Here is a 9649-nt window from a genome sequence, read left to right as displayed (position 1 = left end):
AAAAAAAAAAAAGAAAGCCATGCTCGCGGAGAGCAGGGCTATGCAAATCTGCAGTCTCCGAACAGCAAATCACGGGCGCCGGGATGCAATGCGGAGGACGAGCCTATGCTAAGGAGGGAGGCTGAGCCCGGCGCGCTCCTCCGCGCCGCTCCGCGCGGGCGCTGCCCCCCGCCCGGCACCGCGGCCGCGCCGACCCCCGGCAGCTGCGAAAGGCTCCGTTCCGGGACTGTCAATTGGCCTAAACTTCTTCCCTTAGATGCTTAATACACCTGGCTGCTGCCAAAGGCGGCAGCGGCTCCGACTGTCCGGTAATTACACACGCGACGCCTAACAAAGAGTCACCCCTCTTTTTTTCGTTTTATTTTTTTCCCTCCTTTTTCTTCCTCCTTTTTCTTTTTATTCCCCTGCAGCAGCCCGTGCCCGGGAGCGCGCACCGTGCCCCAAGCGCCGCGCAGGAGCCCCCGGCCGCACGCGGGGCTGGCGGCACCGCTGCCCTTTCCCCCGGGGCACCCGTGTCCCTGTCCCCGCGGGGCACCGCGTCCCCGCGGGACAGCGCGGTGCCTCCCGCGCCGCCGCCGGGCGCTGCTGCAGCCGCGCACTTTGCGCCTCCTCCCGCCTGCGGATCCCTTCAGCTGCATGAGCTCATGGGCGTGAAAGGGAGAGGGCGCGGAGCGGGCGGCGCGAACACGCGTCTCGAGCCCGCGCGCCGCGACTGCGGGGCAAGGCGCGGTAACGTGCGGAGCTGCTTTTCCAGGGATGGGAATGCAAGGCGTAATCCTTCCTGGGCTGAGAAAAGGGAGAGGTTCTCCCCCTGGCTCTGCTCAGCCCAGGCCGGGTTGCTTTCCTTGCCCACGGATATGGAGAGAGGGAGGGAGATGGTTGGGAGAGAGCCCCGGAGCAATTTATAAGCTAGGAAATGCAATGACTTTCCATCCTCTGCCAAGAAGCCCTGGGGTAAGAGAAGTATAACCCCCACTCCTGCCACATCTTCCAAACTATCAGCTTGCAACTGCCGTGCACTGTCGCTTTCCTTAACTCAGAGTTAAGGGAAGAAAGCAAAATTAAAAGAAATCTCCAAGAAACGTCAGCCTGGATTTGCCAACCCTCCTGAAATCAAAGACCCTGCTATGCACTTCCTGTTCATGCAAGTAATACACATCAAAAGTTTCAGCCAAAAAATGCCACGGCTTTGCTGGGCTTTCTCTCAATCCATGAATCAGACTCATAAAACACAGTATTTCAATCAGTTGCCAGAACCAGTTCTTCAGTAAACTCTTCACACATTGCAGTAGTTTTAGAAACATGCACTAGTTAACTGACTGTTGCTAATGATTCTAGACATCCTACAGATGAGTAACTTAAAATTGCCATCATTTTGCTGAAATAGGAACCCAATATTGCCAACCGGGTAACAATATAGCTGGCACGGGGAACTCCAGTTGGCAAGTCCTGTCTAGACCGTCTCCTGCTGGGCTGTTTGAAGCCTTTCATCAAGACCTCTATTCTACCACTGCTTTAAAGAGGTGGGAATTTTGTTAGGAAAGGCCAGACTAGGAAAGCGCCTGGACCTCGCTGCAGGATTTCTAAGCAGACCCTTAGATCTAGCCTTGCAACAGGGTCTTTCTACAGATCCCTTTCAGACTCTGCACTGATAGAGCATCTAAAATATGCTTCGGTGTGGATACAGTGAGAGACCGGCTGTGCTTCTCTGTGTGCTTGGCTATGGAGCATCTTAGTGAAAACTCTTACTATATTTGTCATCATCTTTGGCATAGAGTGCTTAAATATCAAGGACAAATGAATAAAATGTTTAGATACCTCAGAAGTACTCCATTTAATATTTTACTGAAGATAAAAAGGGCCTTTAAGTGCCCAGGGTTATTAAATGTGTACTATTTATGCTGCGCACACCCATAACTGCCACTAAAGTTTCTAGTTCAAATCTGTGTTTGGAGACCACTTAGAGAGCATTTTTTTTTTCATCAGATGGATTATAACAGGTCATTTTTAGGTGTTACATTATGATGTTAAACAGTACTTAGGGACTGTTAAATTAATGGATTATTTTGCTCCTTCCTGTTCAAACGAAGAGTTAAGCACATGGAGGCCAATCTCCACAAAGCTATGTAGGCACTTAGCTCTTATTTAAGAGCTCTTATTTAACCCAAGCAGCATTTCAGTATCAGTCTGTGCAGGCCATGCTCTGAGAAGGAAGAAGTGGTGCAAAAATGCAAAAACAGAGCTTCTGTGAAACTAAATATATGTTCTGCTGTGGCTAGAGCAAATAAAAACAGCAGATAAGCTGCAGTGCTCAAAAATGAGTATACCTCTCAATTTTTCAGTCATGCATCCATGCTGAGCTCAGTGAGGTTTTTTGGTTTTGGAGTTTTCTGGACCCCATTTTAGTCCCCTGTCCAGGCCCTGCTGACACCTAATGCAATTTGGATCAGGTTATCTCCCCTGGTTAACTTGTTTCTAAGCATATCCTAAACTATAAAAGCAGCAGAGGCACCTTTTTTTTTTCTGTCTTCTTTTACTGAGCTATACCAAATGCTCCTAAAGGAGACATATAAATAAAAAGGGCACTTCTGCGAGTATAATTTAAATGATTTCCTTGGATAAAAATCAGATATTTCTTTCAGAGAGAACTGAATTTCCCTACACCCCAACCCTTGTCAATACAACTGTATCAATTAACAACTTTGGCTATGCTGGCAAAATTTAAGCGCAGACCATGCCTTAGGCTAGCAGCACTTGTCAGGGAAATTCAGGGCTGCACCAGGTTAACTGCCTGCTTATGCAACCAGGCTTCTCCATCCATCTCTGTGCTCCGGAAACAACATCTTGCACTTTGCATTGCAACATAAAGACCTAAAGCCCTGAAGCTCAAACTCAGGCAGAAAACTAAACAAATAAGTTTCCATTTACAGGGAATACTATTCATTGAACACTTTAACACCTCCTATGTGCTTCCAGTAAAGTTTTTCTCTACAACTGTGTGTGGAATCTCATTTCATTTGTAAACCCGTGGAAATTTGGTGACTGCAATTAAGCAGGCCAAAATTTATCAGTCCTACAGACAATGGCTTAGAGGAGAATGTGTAAGGTATTTTGTTCAACCTAGCAGCAATCTAGCTTATTGCTACAAACCCTGAGGAATTTAAGAGCCTGTCCCGGAAGATCTAAATCTAAATCTAAAATTGCCTGATTTTCCACAGGAAGAAAATAAGTTCTTTTTCCTCTTTTAAACAGGAGAAAGTGGTTCTTTCAAAAGCCAGTGGGCTGCAAGATGCTGAACCTTTGGCCAGGTTGCCTAATGACAATCAGTGATGTACATACTGTGACCAGTTTGTGCCCTAATGCAAAATAACACAGGGAGAAGCCAGAAACACTTTAGTTTACCAATAACATCTATCACATGAACTATTCAGTGGCTCACAAGGTAAAAAAAAAAAGACAATAGCTATGGATAGACTGTTTGCACAATGGTAAAATACATAGGATTTTCTTTTCTTTTTTTTTTTTTTTTTTTTTTGGTGAGGTATTCAAAATTTGGCAGAGTACAGATATATTATGTAGAAAAAAAAAGAAGTTTACAATGGAAATGTTTAGGCAGCTTTTGCTGCAGTGTGGATATTCTCTCTCTCTATATATAATCATATAAAATAAACTCTGGTTCAGTTAATAGTAAGTCTGTCCACCAAATGGCTTTAAATCTTCATATTAAATTTTCATCACCCATGTATGTATAGCAAGAGCAATAATCTCCTTCTCTTTTTTCCTTGCTGTCAAAAGCAAGCTGATTTTTATTTTGTTTCATTTATTGAAACCATGTACATAAGCCCGATTCCTCGATTCAGAATAGAAGATGTTGCAGAACATTTTCCCACTGGGAATTACAGCTCTGAAAGGAAGCTCCCTTTGGGTCTGAAATAGTCTAGGTCTATCAGCCTTCAGGGCACTTTGCCCAGTTCATCTACGGTTACTTGTGTTAGCACTGCTTGGCCTGCCCAGAGGAGGGTGTCTCATACTCTGCTCACAGTTCTCTCTTGCTGGCTGCCAGTGCTATCATGCTATTTAATGTTCTTTCTTCTTTTTCTTTCTTTTTTTTTTTTTCAATTTTTTTTTTTTTGCCAATTGTGTTAATACTTTGGCTAGAGTTCCCTTCCTCTTCCAATACGAACTCACAGGAATGAAGGATAAATCTACAAATCCTCCGTACTGAAAGGCATTTAAGGGACTGTAGACTTGTAGCATTCAAGCAGGATAGGATGTCATGCCTGTCTCCCTGCTCCTTCCTGACCTTAATGGAGAAGGCAATGTACCTGGAATCCCACTTTCTGCCCTCCCTGAAGGCAATACTCTGCAACAGTGTTGGCAAAGCAAAGGGTAGGGATGGCCGGCTACCATTCTGTCTACACTTCTAGCTTAAGAATATTGATTTACATCCCAGATAGTGCCCGTTAGTGTTACACCTCAGCTGCGGAAATGATAGAATTCAAAAGCAGAGTTGTAAGAAGACAGCACTAAATTTTTGCCTTTGTAACTTCAAAGTATCCAAATACATACTTCACTTCTTTTTTTCCCTTCATTTTTTAAAGAAAGTATCACCATTGTGCAGCAACTGTAGTAACAAGATAAATTCTGAACCGCTGAACACACAGGTTTAAAACGGAAATTCTTCCATAGCCTTAAACGTAGTGGCACAAATACTGGCACTGCAATAATCCTTGTAATCTAATATATTAGCCCTGAGGGGATGGAGATTCAATTGCAGGTCTCAGACAGCCTTTCTGATGCTCAACTGAAATTGCATAATTATTCTACATCCTTCAAGTTTTTTTAAAATACATTTCAAATGTATGCTCCAAAATATTTATTCTTCAGAGATTGATTTGACTTTTTTTTTTCCACTTTAAAAGATATATATGACCTCAGAGGCATGTGAAAAATCATTAATCAAGTTTATACTGGGTAATATTCTTTTGTGTGTGAAAGACTTACTTTTTTCCAGATTTGCTCAGTTATGTTGCCAAGATGATTCCCCTAGAGAGTCATGTGTTTATCTTGACAGGTGTTAGTGAGATCTGCTGAGTCTCAATGGAATTGTTACTGGTTGCTTTGAGGTACAGTAGAAAACATTAAGTCTGCAAACTAATGAACTTACCTTATTACATTCTAAATAAAATAAACCACAGAGTAAGCTGGATTAGTCTACTAATGCCTTTCTAATGAACCTTTTATTGGGCATATGGTGCGGTCTTGCTATTTTCCTCATATAGCTAGCACAAGCAAGAACTCAAAATAAAACCTACAGGTACCTTTTCTGTTACGTACCGAAATCAAAGCTCACTATCATAATTATTTACAGACTGCTATTTTGTTAGCATAACCTTTGATTAACTTATCAACTTGGAAGACTAAATGACTAAAAAAAGAAAAATCATTCAAATTAAAAAACCAAAGAGGAGTCACCACCACGACTGACAGGAAAAGGAACCAGCACACAACTGTGCACAAGCACAACTTTCACTGTTGCCACTAAGGAAAAAATACCATCAGTGCTGCTAACTTACATTTACTTTTAGAAAGCATTCTCTGCCCTGTCCTGAGAAGGGCAGACCGTCATTAACTAAATATTGTAACTTCTGCTGTTAAATAATCATTGCTTAACATTGCTCAGTCCAGCCTTGAGCTGTAACATGCTATATTTTTGTAATGCATGTTAGAAGCGATTGAAACAATAGCTTTTTTTTCCAAAAGAAAAAAAAGAATCAAGCAAGATAAAGCACGATAGCATTATTTTTAACCAGCTCTGCCTTTGGCTCTTAATTGCTGCTTGCTTTTTCTCTCTATCTGCACAAGATCTGAAGAGAAGAAAAAAATACTCCTTCATCTTCTTGCGACGCACTGCTGAATTTAGATATAAGCCCATAGCAGCGTCTCAAAGAACAGCAACATCACATATGACTTCAGCTTTGATATACTGTTTCAAATCATCAATTTCCTTTTTTTTTTTTTTTCCAGTTTCCCTTGTAAATTTTTGGTTGGCTTCAATATTTGCAGATGTCCATCTGAGACTAAAAGATCATCAGACAGTCAAGCTCCCCTTTCCCTTTATACCTGAACCACAATTTAATAGCCAAGTTTTAGTAAAGCATACGAAAATAGATACAGTGAAAACAGAGTGAGAACATCGGTTTTCCTTCCTTCAGCACCACCAGCCAGAAACAGTATGAAAGCAATGGATCATGAAGAAAAGCAATTTCCTACTTCAGGGATTAAGCAATGCCCTCTTTTGTAATGTTAAATGAAAGCTCTAGTTATTTTTTTTTCAAATAATACTGATTTTTTTTTTTTCCAATTTAAATAAATAGTCACTAGAGAAGCTCCAACAGAGCCCCTAACACATTGCTTTCTAGCCAATCAATAACACAGATAAAACCCTTTATGTTGTGATTCTTTGAGCAGGCCTATTGATAGAGCAAGAAAAACTAAGCTGCTTCACAAGCCAAAGATAATTACCTTAACAAGGGAGAACTTCTAGTGATACATGTGTTTTATTCTTCCACAAAGGACAAATATAGGTGACTCTAACATAGAAAATATAAAGATTTTTGTTGAGGCATTCAAATAAAGACAGCTACCCACACTTTACTGTCTCAGGACACACATTCCTCATCCACGGATACCATAAAATTAACTACTACTGTGATGATATTTGGTAGACTGTAGATGATATTCCGTACTCTCTTCATTAATGCTATTCTACACTTCTCATTGGGAGTAAGAAAAAGATTAAAAGTTCTGCATCTGGCTCTGCCACAGCTTTTCAGTACAACCTTGGGCAATCCCCTAACAAACGATTAGTCCCTTAATAGCTGATTGACAAGCTATATCAATGTTATCAGTCACAGGGAGAAAGACTATTTGCATGTGTAAGGCCTGGCAAAAGCAGACCCTTAACACCAGTGCTGAAAGGTTTCAAACGCTCTCATCTTCACTCGCTATAAAACTGTGCAATGCAGGATTAAACTCTCTGCACCTACGAGTCTGTATCTATAAAGCTCTGACAAGAACATTCAGTATGGGATTAGAGCCAGTACTATGTTTAATACACTTAGAGATCACTTAAATGCCAATATTTTGAATAATTATGGATGCATTGGCGTTCATCATTTTTATATAGAGCTGGATAGGAATTCTGTAAATATCCGATCGACTTAGTGGGACAACCAGTATGGGAAAGGACTATCCCCATAAAGAGGCTTTGTAGGATCAAGCCCATTCTCCTTAACGTGTCTGCAGAGGAATAGCTGTAGCTATGAGAATGGAAACAGAAAATCATTTAAATCAGCTCATAATGGTATTCTATTTTTTAATGAATTAAACATTTTGTTGGCTAAGACAGAGCACCTACAATATACAATTAAAATTACGAGTCACTGCTTATCTTTGAAAAACAGGTTGTAACAAGAAATAAAATGCAAGACTTTCCACCTGCAACTTCTCAGCTCTATAAGAACTTGCCTAATTTGATCTATTTAAAATAGGCCTATAACAAAAGTTATACTCAGAGGGAAAAAAATATAAGATGTGTATTTATTTTTAAAGTCTTAGAAATTCAGTCATTTTCTTTTAACACCCTTAGATCTACTTTTTCTTTTAATAAAGACAATGAAAAGAAAGGGGACCTAAAAAAGGATAATGATCTAATCCTTTGAATTCCTGAACATGCTAAAACTATCACTGATTTCAATAGAAAATACAGGTGTTCTGATGGCCACCTTTGGCTATATGGTTCAGTACTGCTGCCCAGGAAAAGTTGAGGGGCATAAAATAGACTAGGTTTTCGTTTGGAAGTTTTCAAAAAAAAACCCACCACATTGAGCCACTACATAGCTTATAATAGCTCCTCCACATTTAACAGGATGTCAATTCCTGGAGCTGTTTTTCCTTTGATGCACACGAAGTACTGCCAGTAATTTTAATCAGAATTATGCCATGCACCAGAGGAAGACAATCACATAATACGAATTATCATGGTTTTTCCGTATCCCTGCCTTTCTCTGAACTGTTGTTTTGTTAGTAAAGTTGGTAGTGTATATGCTACTGTTTTCTGCCTGCTTTGTTTAGAAAAGCTCAGTGATAGCATAGTTGTTCTCACCCAGATATATCAAAGTACTTTACAAAGTAGCATAAGCAATGAAGCTGAGAAGAAAAAAAAAAAAAAAATCAGTGCAACTTTTTTTTCATTTGGTAACATTAGAAGGTAACATAATTACAAAAATGCTGTGAAAATCACAACACCACACTTAAGAGGTTTTTTTTTTTTATGTTGAAAATGATGATTTCCCATTCCCTTCCACCATTTCCCATGCCCTTATTAAAAAAAAAAAAAAAAAAAAAAAAAAAGCCTTTTGTATTTCTTCCAAATTTTTATCTGGGATTGAAATTTTCTACTTTTCTATCTTCTTTTCAGAACTGCTTCTGAAGTCAGCATTAGTTATTCCTATAGCACAAATCAGTGCATTTTACAGAATACTGCTACTCTGGGTAATGCCCAAAAACCCATCACGACTAACTTCCTGCTATGGAACCATGCGAGCACCAAAGGAAGATTAAAATATGTTATGAATGAATTTATCGTGCCAGGTACTCAGAACCTCTCTTTCCATTTACCTTGCTCCTGTAAAATAGCTTTATAGAAAACATAATTATCCTATGCTAAACTTTAATTACTGTTGCTAGAATTAAATTGTCAAAATATTGGCAAGAAAGCTCAGTGTGAGATGGTGGCACACTAACTACGTCAGCTGGGGCGGTAGGAGATAAACCTCCTATGTCAACACCTAAAGGAAACAGTCCCAGCACTGGGTGTATAACTCCACATTTTGCCATGCAACAGGGATGGTACCTGCCCTGGATCACACAATCTGAGAGAAAGCTTGGGACCAGGATCCACAGTTCGTTCTTTCCCATCATAGCAGAAAGTAGCATTTGAGACTATTATATGGATCAATGAGCAACCTTAGTTCAGCTAGGAGCGAACTTCAAAGACAGAATTGCAATCACATAAAAGGTTTATGAATTGCAACACACACAAGAGTAATGCTCATGTTGCCACGTATTTTTGAGCACTGATACAAATGATCTGGTGGAAAGCCACAATGTAAGAGTTGAAGGGCAGGCTCTCAGATGTTTTTCTACTGACCTGAGTTGAATTTAAACAAGCTGACTACCTGGGCACTCTCTTCATGCTAAAATGTTCCAGCCCAATCAAGATGAGCTGTAAATTATTAAAAAGTATTTTTTATTCTCACCTTCTTCACACTAATAATCAATTTATCATTAAGGCAAAAGAAGATTTAGAGCAATGATTAAGCCATTAAAATAAAGATCCATTATATATACAGCATATCCCACAAGTGCAATAGCTTCTCATGGAATTCTTCCAAAAGATTAGATCTATACACAGTATAATATCCTTATATTTAATTGGTAATGAGTTATTGAATGGTACAGGGGATATAGCTCACAGTTTTAAAGACTTCAGGTAACTTTCCTAGTCAAGGAGGACTTCAATTATGCAATTCACTATATTAAAAAGTTTCTGGTATATTCAACATGTATTATTGTGAGCTTCTAT

General features: G+C 39.9%; 1 protein-coding gene across 6 annotated transcripts in view; it reads right to left on the bottom strand.

The window, feature by feature from the left end:
- The window catches only part of NRXN1 (neurexin 1), a 592551-nt gene that overhangs the window by 241123 nt on the left and 341779 nt on the right, over positions 1-9649 (bottom strand). The gene's annotated exons all lie outside the window — the stretch shown is intronic.

This window comes from Nothoprocta perdicaria, unplaced genomic scaffold (genome assembly GCF_003342845.1).
Source record: "Nothoprocta perdicaria isolate Ctin4 unplaced genomic scaffold, notPer1 scaffold_51, whole genome shotgun sequence".
NCBI lineage: Eukaryota > Metazoa > Chordata > Aves > Tinamiformes > Tinamidae > Nothoprocta > Nothoprocta perdicaria.
This window is presented reverse-complemented; position numbering and strand designations above follow the sequence as displayed.